This window comes from Salvia splendens, chromosome 15 (genome assembly GCF_004379255.2).
Source record: "Salvia splendens isolate huo1 chromosome 15, SspV2, whole genome shotgun sequence".
Taxonomy (NCBI): domain Eukaryota; kingdom Viridiplantae; phylum Streptophyta; class Magnoliopsida; order Lamiales; family Lamiaceae; genus Salvia; species Salvia splendens.
The window spans coordinates 31,037,589-31,052,360 of NC_056046.1; the positions used below are offsets into that span (position 1 = coordinate 31,037,589).

The following is a 14,772-nucleotide window of genomic DNA, read 5'->3' on the forward strand; positions in this document are numbered from 1 at the left end:
ACTTTAATGAGAGATAAAATTTTGATTCATAATCATAATGTTAGTTTAAAAATACATAATACATCATTAAGGGACGTCGTTGAAGTCGTTTTGACACATGTTCCTCGATAAGAATGCAACATATAACGTTTAGAAAAGTGCGATATTTTAGTTTAATTTAAGCCCATATAATGGTGGTTGAAAGAAGATAAAACTCTACTATTATACAAAATTTCAACATGGAAATATTAATATTAAAATATTATAATTCAAGAATAATAAATTATTGTGTATCTAACAACATCTCCTGCTGTGACTGAATGCAAAGTATGAGATCGAAATGTGAACTATTCAGTGGCATTACTTTCACTCAAATTCAAAAGTTCTATCCCTTTGACTAGTGTATTCAAGCGTCGATTTCTCTTGACTAGGTCATCGAGAATATTTTTTAATGAATTAAACAATTTTAAGCAAAGAAAATTTCATTGTTGCCTTCGATTTATTCTTCAAAGAAGAAAAAAGAAGTTTCATCTCTTAGTTTCTAGTTTCTAACATGTATAAAAATGGTAATTCTTTATTGAAGCTAACACAAATTATTTTAGATATAAATTAATACACAAATCAATCCTCACCGTCCATTAAATCAAGATCGATAGGACCAAATTGATCAATCACGAGCCACAAGAACAACTTGCTTTCCCACTTTGCGACCAGAAAAGTGTCCAACCAAAGCAGCTGGCGCAGCCTCAATTCCTTCAACAATGAAGTAGTCGAAGACGACGAATCCTTGCATTCGGATTTTCTTTATGATCACATACATCAAGTTGTGTGTCGCGTTTGGCTCCTCCTCGTCATACTGCGAGATCGTCCCGCAGGCGGTGATGTGACCGTGGGGTCTAATGTTTGGGAGCACCGAATCGAGCACTTTGCCTCCTACATTTTCGAAATATATGTCAATCCATTCGGGGAAGTACCTAAATAGTTGTGATTAATTTCATACACTTATTAGAGATAACAAAGTACGGGTCGGGGTTGTGCTCATTAGACCGAATGGGAAATTTTGATCATAAATATATGTTTTTTGTTTATTTATGTGACTAGCAAGGGCCATATGGGCTACATGTATATATATCTTTGGATTGGACCGGCCCGACCCGACCCAATATCTTGTTGGCCCATAATCTATATGGTCAGATCAGTTAATTATATATGTAAAAGAAATTAATCAATTTTGTCACTTTATATATATACCTCTTTATGGCTTCATTCAGGTACGATTCTTCATTGTAGTTGAATGCATCATCAAACCCCAATATGTTCTTCAAAAGGTCAACCTTGAACAAAGTAATATATAAATAAATTAACTCTAAAAAATATAAAGTAATTACAGCCCAAAAAGAAAATTGCTGCTTCAGTATTAAGATAATTGCTGAGGTTATTTTTATTAATATTTTTTATTAAAGATAATGCTTATTGAATATTTTAAACCTTGAATTAGAGTTGACTTTTGACTGTATGGTTATTTATGTTAATTATTACTATTATATTCCATATTCATTTAATCACCAACAAATTATGCAAATTCAAATTGAAAAAGAAGTTGGTGAATGGATTTTTATAAATTAATTTAAAAGAATAATTAAAAGACATTATGTTGTGATCCTGCGCTTCCAACGACATAACACCTAAATAGCTTAGCAAATTGGCCAACAAGCTAACCTACAACTCCTGATGCAGCCGATATAAAGACGAGTTCACCCTTTTTTGGAGAACAAATCTCGTAAAATCCAACATATGCAGTGATACCGGCCATACCTTCACAAAATTATCGTCAAAATATGCAGTTATAGACGCAGAAAATTTCATTTAAAGATTATTACTTAAGTCTAATACTTTTGTTAGCGATGCGTGTATGATGAGGTTATGTGTTATTATTGTTAACATTTTAAAACACGTATTTCACAATTGATTTATTCTGATTTTGCTTCCGATTAAGATTTAGAGTTTAAAATGGTTTGATATAATTCTATAACCTTAATTTAACCAATGAATTATTTAACTAAAAATTTAACATTATTTTGGTTGATGTCACATTTAATAGTTAAAATGCAAAATCAAATCGAATCAGTAGTTTGGTTGCAAAATCAGAACAAATTAATAGTTTGATCGTTTACATGTGAATTTAATAGTTTGGTTGCAAATAGAACAAATTAATAGTTTGATAATTTACATATAATTGTAAAGTCTGTATGCAAAAACTATATTTTGATGAAAATTTATAAATTTATAGGCAAATTATCCTACAATAATATGCACTGATACGATACATACGGCGGCTAATTTGACAAACAAATTTACCAAGAATTCCAGTGTAATAGGAGAGAGGCACATCCATTGTCACGACCGCATTTTCTAAGGATAGAAAATACGGTTGATCGCTATTAGGGTAGGATGAAAGAAGCGGGGAAGAAAGGGGAAACTATGGCACAACTGAAGCTTGAACCGAAATAACTCACATAGTATATATCAGAGTGCACGATACAAAGAGTGCAAACTCGACTTTTGCACTGCAGTGGAAGAGTCAAGAGCAGATAACGTTGTGTATGGAGACACGTCGCATCCGAGTACTATTCTATCGAAGGATCTTCATCGTCTATGCTCAACATCGCCCGCCGTCATCACTGCTCAACCGGCACATTTTTAAAACATATGCAGGGCTGAGTACTTGGTGTACTAAGTGGACACATACCGAAATATATTTTCATAACAACTGATTTTGTCAAGCCACTCTTTGAGTGAACTCGTGGTTTAGGAAAAGTCCGAGAACACTAAACATTTTTCTTTTCCTTTTTCAAAAGCTATTTTTCGATCTATTTTCCTGGAACATATACTGTATCTGACAAACCCGATTTCACTATCTCTTGTTCATTCATCAATCCATTCATCATTCATCGTTCCTTTCATCATTCATCATATCTTAACATTCAAGTGCCGGGGAAGTGGTTACCTCCCACGGTCACCCATCAATCTATTCCATTCAAGTGCCGGGGAAGTGGTTACCTCCCACGGTCACCCATCAATCCATTCCATTCAAGTGCCGGGGAAGTGGTTACCTCCCACGGTCACCCATCAATCAATTCCATTTAAGTGCCGGGGAAGTGGTTACCTCCCACGGTCACCCATCAATCCATTCCATTCATCGTTGCAGTCAGATAGGCATAGTTCCAAAACAAAATATGGCTTGACATAACCTTTTCAACTTTATTTTTTTTCATAACACATTTTTGAAATGTAAATCATTTTTCTGTCATCAAAAGCCGTACACATAACTTTCAAACTCAACAAAAGCTACACTTCATAAGCACTCGTAAAGCAACACCTAACGACATATAATAACACCAAGCAAATAACACTTATCATAATACTTCACATTAAATAGAAAGCTCGCACTTAACATCATATCTTAATTAGAAAGCACATATAAATACTTTTCATAAAAACTGTAAACATACTTTAAAGAGAAAGTCTTAAAAATACTCAGTTCGAAAGCCCACATCGTTTGCTTAAACAATTCAATATCCACTTAAGGCAAACCCTCGTTCCTTGTGCTCACGTACACACAATAACCCTTGCCAAACCACAATACAAATCAGCCTTCCATCAATTCACATTATCATGCATGTCCTATCGTTCCTTTTATCATTCTCTTAAATTACCCATCCCAACATTCATCAACATAAGGAAAACATGCCATAATATTTCTCAACGTGCCACACATAATCACGTCATAGGATACATTCCTAAAAAATACATGCATCATATAATTCACTCAACTTGGCAACAAGTGATATTTCCACATAACCACGAATCTGGCAGAACTGCGCAGTTGGTTTGTAAAATCACCAAAAATTCACACCGAAATCATATCATTTGGTCAGTCAAAACAACAATGCAACCCTCTGGTCGGAACATAAAAATTCTGGCAGTACTGCGCGGTTCGATTGAAAAATTTACCAAAACTTCATCCGATGTTCAATGAGGCTGAAATTTTCACAAAACATAGAAGACACTTCAAATTACATACAGTCAAAAATTCACGTCAAGATAAGGCCATTTGGTCGGTCAAATAGAAAACGAAACTTTCTGGGCGAGAATACAAGTTTCTGGCAGAATTGCGCAGTCAACTTCAAAAATTTGTTAAAAATTAATCTTTCGTCTAAAAGGTCTAAACTTCACACAAAACACATATAACACCTTGAAGTTTACTCAGTTAAAATTTCGTGTCAAAATTAGATCTTTTGATTGGTCAAACACACGTCGGAATCCACTGTCCGAATGCCACAGTTTTCAGGCTTCAAAATTTCGAGATCAGGGTTTCTTCCTCATTCATCCAAACACAAATTTTCATGCTTCCAACACACAATCATGCTTCAAAAGGTTCTCACAATCATGTTCTCATATATTCACACATCATTCACCAATGATTCATTCAAACTTCACACATATTCATTCAAAATCGCATATTCACAATTGTTCTCATACAAACACAAATTTCCACCGATTAATTATGCGATCTAAGATTCCTATACTCACTATATGCATGAAGGAATCAAGAACAAGGTTTCAATGGAGAAGATGAGGAAAAGATTCAATTATACCTTCTTGAATCGAAAACCAAGCGGTAGAAGCAAAGATTGATGCGATTCGTCGGGAACTCTTGAAAATCAAACTCCAATGGATGCAAGAACAAGGATTGGAAGAAATTTTGGAGAGGATGAAGAGGGGGCGAAAATCTTGATGGTAGCTCTTTGTTGGTGAAGTAAAAGAATTTGGAGTGGATGGAAGTTATATATAGAGAGACAAAAGAGAAACAAAAGCGTGGAATGAAAATTACATTTTTCACAAAACACAAAAACTCCCATCTTGTCATTTCGAAACGACGACTAATAAATGTGGCCGTCGTTTGGAAAACGTGAAATTTCGTTTGGAGTTGAACCGTCGTTCGTAGAACGCGAACCGTCGTTTGGAAAACGTGCTTGATGTGATGCGGTTCTTGTCAAACTTTTCGTCTTGATTTGATGTCGAAAGTGAATTTGACACGTGGTCTATCCTTTCGTGTAGGTATCGGGAGTAAAAAAATGTGGTAATCGAGCAAGACCCGGAGGACGGAAGACGGCTGTCCCGGGGCTGCCCGGCACTCGGCACGGCTGCCCGGCGCGAGTCCGTCCCGGCACGACTCTTGTGATGTCTGAAATCGTGTTCTTATTTTATTCTAGCATCGAACTCGTTGTAAAAACACTTTTGGACTTTTATTTGTAGAAAGAACCTCTCAACTAGCTATTAGTTCTTCAATGCTAAAAGAACTTCATTCAGCTGACGACATGATACTTACTTTAAACATATCACTCGATCACAACGCGAGGTAAAAGAGATTAGATACGAATAACAACACTAAAGAGTTGATTTTCCACAAGTTAGAAAAAAAAAGTGGGTGTTACATTCTTTCCCCCTTGAAAAAAAATCATCCCGAAATTTGCTTACATCCTTCGAATAAAAATATTTCTCCATGAACTTGTAATCCAATTTCCAAGCAACTTCCCGGTTTTGAACCGCCGGTTCACGGTTCAAGGTATCCCCGATCCTGAACCGGCCCGCCTGAACCATGAAACCGCCTGCCGGTTCAAACGGCCGGTTCCGGTTCATGAACCAGCGGGCCCGAACCGGCGGTTAACCGCCGGGCCGGTTCGGTTTGTGCATGTCTACCAGCAGGTCTGAAAAGATGCTCATCATGCATCGTTGAAAAGTGTCTGGCGCATTGCACAGCATAAACGGAATCCTCCTATATGTGTACGTCCCAAAGGGGCACGTAAATGTAGTCCTCTCTTGATCTTCCGGGTCCACGTAAATTTGGAAGTATCCGCTGTAACCGTCCAAAAAACAGAAGAATTGCTTACCTGCTAGCCTCTCAAGCATCTGGTCAATGAAGGGTAACGGGAAGTGATCGTTTTGGGTAGCCTTATTCAACTTCCTGTAGTCAATACACATCCTCCAACCTGTTACAAGCCTTGTAGGCACAAGCTCATTCTTTTCATTCTTCACCACTTGTATCCCTGATTTCTTCGACACCATGTGGACTGGGTTCACCCACTCGCTATCTTGGATCGAATAGATGATTCCCAGGGACAGTAATTTCAACACCTCTTTCAAGACCACTTCTCTTATATTCGGATTTAACTTCCTCTGTAAATCCCTATGGGCTTTCGCACCTTCCTCCAGCCTAATGTGATGCATGCAAAGATCAGGACGGATCACTTCCAATAATCTTCCTTCCTGCTCTTAGGTCAAGTTGCTGTTCAAAATTACTGGGAACGTCTCGTTCTCCTCCAGATATGCATACTTGAGGCCCGGTGGGAGGGTCTTCAATTCTTTCTTGGGTGTACTTGTTTCCTGGGGCAAGGGATTCTTTTCTATCGCTTCTATCATCAATCCTTCGGACCTCGGAGCATTTTCCACACTAGCTACTTGGGCTGATTCCCTTGACCTGGGATAATCCAGACTCTTACAAAACTTTACAATCACTTCAGCCAGTTCCTCATCTGTTAACTCAAGAGTGTGCATGGCTTCACACCAACCTGCTACCTCTCTGTCAATAGAGTGACTTAACTCTGAATTGTCCATCTGTTCCGGCATTAATTCAGTCTCAAGATATTCCTGGACCAGGGGGTTAATGTTACTTTTTCCTCTCTTATACTTTACTCTCTCCACTTTAACTCAATACATATCAATTTTTTTAATTCCCGTGTCTAAAAGAAATCCATCACTTGTAGTGGGACGAAGAGAGTAGAAAATAAACAAAGATAAATAAAATAATAGATAAATACTCCTCCTATGACTAAGACGCCATCCTCTAAAAAGGCCACAACATAAGTAGTTGAACTAAACTTCATTTCTGAACACCGCAAAAGTACAGAGCAAAGCCTTATCTATAACACCTAGATAAAAGACTCCAACTTCAATAAAACTAAAAGCTAAATACTACTATTTAACTCTAGGATATAAGCTTATCTCTAACAAACTAATAGTAACAATTACATAAGTAATGCTATCTCCGCTAGCTCGGGTTTTAAGAAATGTAAAGAAAAGTGATTGGATAAAATTACTGGAATGTGGGTCATACTTTTATATATTAGTTGTGGACAGAAGGAGTACTTGATTTCCTTCTTTTGCATGAATTAGATTCTTTGTCAGGGGTTTTGAAGGCTGGATGTAGAAGGTCTTAATCTTATTATTGTCATTGTCTTAAATTAAGAATCTTATTATTGTCTCAATCTTATTATTATCACTGAATCTTGTACTCCCTCCGTCCCATTAAAATAGAGACATTTGGAAGGGCACAGATTTTAATGCATAATTGGTAAAGTATGAGAGAGATAGAAAGGAAAAGTTATTGGAGTATGTTAGTGAAGAATGGGATCCACCTCATAAGAGAGAGAGAAGTTACCAAAAATAGAAGTGGATAGGACGGACCAAAATGGAAAGAGTGTCTATTTTTATGGGATGGAGGGAGTATTTGAGTTATTCAGCAAATTTTTCATAATCATAACATGATATCAGTCGAGCAGATCCAGTTTATGACCTGTGGCATTGCTCTCTGTATTAGTGGTAGGTATTGAAAGTTTAGCATTTTCAAACAATGTGCCTACTGATTACTTTGTTTGGCAGAATGCTACCAAGTGTCTTATCAGAGTTTTCCAGCAGATTGGCCCAGATTCAACTGCATTGTATGTTCTGCCAAAACTAAAGGAGTTATTCGACGAGTTTGCTTTTTCTCAGAAGAACACATATTCTGTTAATTTGACTGGGAACATGTCAGGGTCTAAAGTGAAAGTGGGTGAGGAAGATTGCATTGAAAACCGAATGGACTTGGTGTGAGTCTCTGTCTCCTTCTAATAAATTGTTGATTAAAGATGCCGATGCGTAAGCTTAGATACAAGTATAAGAAAGTGACTCTCGGCAGGTTACTTTTATATCCTCAATTTGCTTCTCTACTTGGAATAGAGAGACTCCGCCAGTGCTGTGCTACATGGTTGCTCATTGAGCAGTTCCTTTTACGACATCATAATTGGAGGGTATGATATTTTTTTCTTACTACTTTTGTTCGTATACTATAATATAATCTAAATTTTTTAGCCATTGCCCGAAAATATTGTGTGCCCAAGCTGAAGAGGGAATTTTAACTTATAGTAATCTATTTGTTCAAAGTAGAGCAACTAACCACTAAACCAGTATGGTAATTCTTCAACAAACAGTGCCAGATTTTGAATAACTAATGCTACTAAATCAACTTCTGTTATTTGCACTTAGACCTTTGTATTTCAGTGGGAATGTGCAGGGGATTCCTATCGAAGTGTTCTAGATATCCCAAGTGGTAGAAGACTCTCTCAGAAGGGCTCAGCATCTGAAAATACATCTGCTAAACTCTTACTCAATGGGGTTGGATGGTCAAGACCACAATCACATGGTAAAAAGAGTACCAAAACCATCACACCGAGTAAAAGTATGTATGAGTTGTACCAGAGTCCGGCTGAGAGGATTGGAACAACTTCAAGTTTAGCAGTGCAGGAACCTTGGTATTGGTTTCCTAGTCCTGCATCTAATTGGAATGGGCTTGATTTTGCAACTCATGTTGGAGGTCTAAAGGTTGAACTTCCATGGAAAATCAGAGCATCTATCGTACAATCTGTTCGTGCACATCATGGAGCTCTGAGATCTTTTGTTGTTTGTCAGAATGAGTATACTGTTTTCACAGCAGGAGTTGGGCCAGGATTCAAGGGAAATATTCAGAAGTGGGATTTGTCAAGGGTGGACTGCATGTCAAGCTATAATGGTCATGATGAGGTTTGTGTCAGTGATACCGATATGCATCTTAATAGTTTATTAGTTTTTCAGATGTCATTAGTTTGTTAAAGATAAGTTTATCTCTTAGAGCTTTATTTGGATTAGGAGTCTTTGTTTGATTAGGAGTCTAGTATATATCTTTATAGTTTTATTGAAGTTGAACTCTTTTATAGAGTCTCTACAATAGGGCTTTGCTCAGAATTAAAGTTTGGTTCAACTATTTTTGTTGTGGCTTTTTCGGAGGATGGTCTCTTAGTCACAGGAGGAGTATTTAACCTTTACTATATTGATCTTATTTTTTTCGTTCCTTGTCTTCTTCCTTGTTATCGTGTCACTTATACAACATGCTTCGTATGATGAGATATTAGTGAATGCTTATGGTAAGCCCACCTATCACTCTGTGTCAATTGGTGTGGTGAACATACCTTGCGGGAGGGAGTATGTAGTATGTACCTTGCATGAGGTAGAACATTGACGGATCAGAGAAGGCGATTGAGGATCTGTACGCAAACGTGCGGGGAGACTTCCAGATGGTGCTCACTATATGCAAGCGCATGCAGTGGCACCTTGCCACATGGTCTAACCATCCGCCCCACCATTGCTTGCGAAAGTAGCCCCTGCCCATGTCTTTTCCCATAGAGATTTCAACTTACAATGCAAAAAGTGAACTAGCCACTCTGTTGCAGTCATGCCCTCCGCCACCACCACCACTACCACCTCAGCGCAGGAAATTTCATTACTTGTGGTTCCATCTCCTGACATTGTGCTAGCACCCCTGCAGTCCAACCCTCCTCAACCACCACCACCACAATTTGGGACAACACCTTAGATCTTGTCGCCACAGCCTGCCTCAATCGTGGTTAGTTTTGGTGCAATTGTGCCTCACTGTGCCACAACCACTACCCCAACCATAGACATTGTCGCTACCTCCATTCTATCCATTGTCTTCCATCCAACTGCCCACGCCCAAGGGGCTTTGGCTCATTGTGCAGTTTTTGTTCCTTGCTCTTTTGAAGTTTCAATGGATATAAACATTGATTCATGCTACCAAGCATGAGCCTCTTCAGTCAGTTTTCACTGCAGCCTTGAGGCAAGACTGTTTCGACAGCAGGAGTAATGATACTGATATGAATCTTACTAATTTATGAGTTATTTAGATGCCATTAATTTTTATGCTAAGTTTATCACTTAGACATTTTTTTGTTTTCGCGTCTTTGTTTGACTAGGAGCCTAGTATTTATCTTTTAGAGATTTATTCAATTGCAATCTTTTATAGTCTTATAAGGCTTTGTTCCCTAGTTTTGCATTATTCAGAAATAAGGTTTGGTTCAGCTATTTTTTTGTGGCCTTTTCGAGGAGTATATATCTTTTATTATATTATTTGTTTATATTTCGTTCAACCTCTTCTTCATTGTTATCATATCAATTTTGCGATGTTCTATTAGAAATGGGCCACTCACCCCTTAAAAGGCCTTATAAGGGAGAGGGTTATCCATACTTATATACAGGAGCTAGGATCGTTACCAAGTCGATAAGGGACAAGATATTAGGAATTTTAACAGTTACTTTTTTGTGTTATAACTTGATATCTAGACAACAACTAAGAGGTCAACCATTATGCAACATGAATGCAGCATTAACTTCTTCAATCTGTGTATTCACAAGTTTCCCTTTCTACTTTCTTTTCCTTATTCAAGCCTTTAAAATAAATAACCTGAAATCTGTAGTGTAAATTATTTTGAAGTAAGCACAACCAATCCCTAAACCCTGAACTATTGAAAATTCGCATCCTTTCCACAGTAACCGGTTTATAAAACACAATTGAACTACATGCTCCCAGATTCCATCTAGTTCCAATTTTCTCTGCCTGGATGAGATATGGTGTGTGCATTTTCTGTTTATCCTGCTTCCTTTTTCCAGATGGTTCTGTTGTCAAATTATGTGTAAAATTGCCATATGTCTATTTTGGATTGCATTGTCGTTTACCTGTAGAGTTAATATTAACTATTCTTGGTAGGGTATGTTCTTTGTTGTGAATTTTGCTTAAGATTCTACACATTATTTAATGCATAATGGTTGGAATGATGGTTGACATTTGCATGGTCTGTTACAGAGTTGCTTCATCTAATAAACTCCTTTAGCTTTGGTGACCCATGTGAATCCTAAAAAGACACTTGCTAGCTGGAAATTCTTATGCCTCTGTTACTGCCTGATTCCTTTGACAGGTTGTAAATGACATTTTTGATTTGGCATCCTCTGGACGTGTAGCTTCTTGTGATGGAATAGTACATATATGGAATGGACAGACTGGAAGACTGATTTCCATGTTCTCTGAACGGTCTTTGGCATCCTCGACACAATTGGCAGAAAGATATGAAGATAACATGCTTCATTTTAATCCATTACCAAGTGGAATGCTAAGTAATGCTTTTCACGGGAATTCTTACACTACTATGGACTTTCTGGGGTTCAGTGATATACTTATTGTGGGTACTGGAAATTGATCTCTAAGGTACTTGAATAATTTGACCACAAATTCACGTTGTATCCACCACATTCTTATCTAATTGACTATTTTGGGCACATATTCATTGATGTCAATCAAGGTCAGAAACTTCATCTATGGAGGAGTGAATTTGTTGATTCTGGTTTTCCTCCCCTTATATCATCCATTTGCTCGTCTAGCTCTAATAGAATGTCTCTCGAGGAAAGTATGGCATTTCCGTCGTGGATTGCGGCTGCGTCCAGCACTGGGCAATGTAGGTTGTTTGACTTGAGAAGTGGAAAGATTATTTCTTCATGGCAGGCTCATGATGGATATGTGACAGAGGTATGGACTGGTATGAGTATCCAAATGCTTAAAAGATAATAGTGTTTTGACATGAGATTTTGAATTGTTGCAGTTGGCTGCAACTGCAGATTATCAGCTTGTTTCTAGTTCTCGAATATGGGATTTGAGAAGGTAATCCTTGAGCTTAAGTAATTGTGTTGCTTACAGTAAGATGTTGTTTGCTTAGGGGTATAGCTAATGTATGTTGATAGGAATTGGAGCCCGGAACAGAGAGTATTCAGAGAGCGACGGGGTTTCTGGTTTCTCTGTGTGGGGGGAAAACATAATCTCAATATGTAGAAATAAAATTGGCCTTTCTTCTTTACAAAGCCCGGCCGATGAAGTAAATCTCTCTCTCCCTCTCTCTCTGTGTGTCTCTGGTGATGGATTTGATTTGATTAGTATGTAATGCAACAGGATGGGCAGTATCGTGCGAGCCTTCAGCATGTGTACATGGCAGATGAGGAAGCAAAGAATGCATCGGTGCTGTCCGCAATTACTATTCTACCCTTTTCGCTCCTTTTTCTTCTAGGAACAGAAGACGGCTATTTGAAAATTTGTTGTTAGTACCATTTTCATATACGAAACACCCTGGCCTCGTATTTATTAGGAATTTCTGAGCCCACAAGCCTACTTTTATCGTGTACAAAATTGTAAAATAACAACTAAGAAAACTACATTTATTGTTATTCACTACTTGAGTTAAAGACAATTATTTTGAATGTTTTTGGGAATTTTGTTACGACTTTACAACGTGATTTCCATATCTTAGCTCGTAACACACAAATCCACCAATACTTCAGCGAATTCACATGCAATAAGCAACACAATAATGATCGAATAAGAGAAATGTATTGATCGAAGTTCAGTCGGAACGATTACAACAATAATGTGTAAGAAAGTAAGATAAACGCTCTAGATCCACGATCTAAGCACAACAACACTCATCATTCAACAACACATGAAATGGCTGTGACTTCTCTCTTTTATACTTTGCTCATCATGCATCTCGCGCGTCTTTTCCACGTCTTCTCCACGTCACCTCTACTTATCACGTGTTCACACCCTTTCCACGTCACTCCCACCACGTCACTCACACCCTTTACTTAAGATGTCGCATGCACCAATTATTGATCTAGCATGGCTTATTAACTCTTCACTACTTAAGTTGTTGCCTGCATGTATGGTAGCATATAGTATAGTCATGCATGCAACAAATTTCACTTAATTATATTGCGCTTTTATGTTTATGATTCTTACCTTCGACCAAAAATGAAGGAGAAACAAGAGAATTATTGCGCTTTTATGTTTATGATTCTTACCTTCGACCATCGTCGTTGGGGTTTTGCAAAAACTGAATTAGTTTATATTTCTTCCGTTTCAAGAAATATGACCTCTTTATTGAGCAGTACAGGTTTATGCAGCTTTATTTTGTTTATTAATTGGGGAGAGAGTAAAATACTCCCTCCGTTCCTCTGTAGTAGAGACATTTATTTTCGGCACGGGATTTAAGAAAAGTTGTGTTAGGTGAGGTAAGTAAATGAATAATAAAGTAGAAAAGGAAAGGGGTAGAGAGATGAAGAGAGAATAGAGTAAGAGAGAGTAAAGTAAGAGAGAAGAAAAGTTGTCGCTTTTTTGCCAAAAAAGGAAACGACTCAGCTACAATTTGACAACCCAAAAAGGAATACGACTCAGCTATAGAGGGACGGAGGGAGTACAATAGTAAATAAAGTAAAGATAAAAATGTTTCTATTTTTAGTAAGAGTAATCTTAATTGGGACAAAAAAAGTAAGTCACCTTCGAAATAGATTAGTAACTAGATTAATTTGTAGCTTCTCAAAAAAGAAGTGACTTGGACAAAAAGAAACGAAGTGGTTGGGTAGTTAAATGTTGGGAATTTTTGCGATTATTTTTTAACTGGGGTTGCTAAACAGAAAAGCTTATTACACGAAATTCGAAAACTTCTGGATAGGTATCCTACATCTGTACCGAATTCTTTCTGGTTAAAGAATCTCTTTCTAGTTGCTCTGGAACAATTAGGAACAAACTTCTTCATCATTAATATGTTTGCTCGCGGCGTCCGCGTTCGAAGGCTCCCCTCTCTTTCAAGATGATTCGCGGCATGTGAAGCTTTGGTAAGGTTGTTCGCTTTGCATCGAATTAAACAATATTATGCCTTGAAGAGGACTCGAACCTCCACGCTCTTTAGCACGAGATTTTGAGTCTCCTCCAATAAAATAAGAACAACCCCCATATTCAAACCCCTTTTCTTACCATTAATTAGCAAGGACTTGTGAAAATTGTAACAGGTGTCCCTGAGGCTATTCATGTAATAGGATCGCCACAAATATAACTATTGCACAGAAGTACATGTGTAGGACAATCCAACTTAACTCATTTTTATGGGCGGTGGAAATAATACTCTATAATGAAAGTAAGAACATGAGTTGTGTATTTTCTCATGGGCTTTGGCCACAACAGACGACACGCATGACAGCGAACACGACGACATGGCCCTTTCAATCTCACTCTCTCTAATTAATTAATGTGTCACACGGGGGCTATAAACTTATTTATAAGACGACATGGCCCTTTCAATCTCTCTCTATATCATTAATTAATGTCTTAAACGATGGGGCTATAAGCTTAGAAATGTAATCAAATACAAACTTTAAATATTGTAAAAACCCTAAATGGTGATCTGGACCGTTAGAAAATGTCAATAGATGAAAAAATAGTAGCAACAGAAAATGTCAACATAGTCTCAACGGTTGATGCTGTGTTGATATTGTGTTGACATTTTCTATTACTACTATTTTGTCATCAGTTGATATTTTTTAACGATCCAGAGACTGAGTAACCTACCCCGTAACCCTTAACCCTTTCAACCGAACAATTCGCTGAATTCATGAGACTGAGTATGTCTCAGAAAAATCCAAACCAGCAGCCTTCATCAGTTGAATCACTAGGCGAGGTGCGCCTGGCAGAAAAACTCAACGGGGATAACTATCCCTTATGGGCGAAACTGATGAGAAGGGGGATCCGTGGGAATTGTCTGGCATCTG

General features: G+C 37.7%; 1 pseudogene; it reads right to left on the bottom strand.

Moving 5' to 3' along the window:
* Nucleotides 1-592: 592 nt before the first annotated feature.
* On the bottom strand, nt 593-1,794 carry LOC121768115 (annotated as a pseudogene).
* Between the last annotated feature and the right edge of the window lie 12,978 nt (nt 1,795-14,772).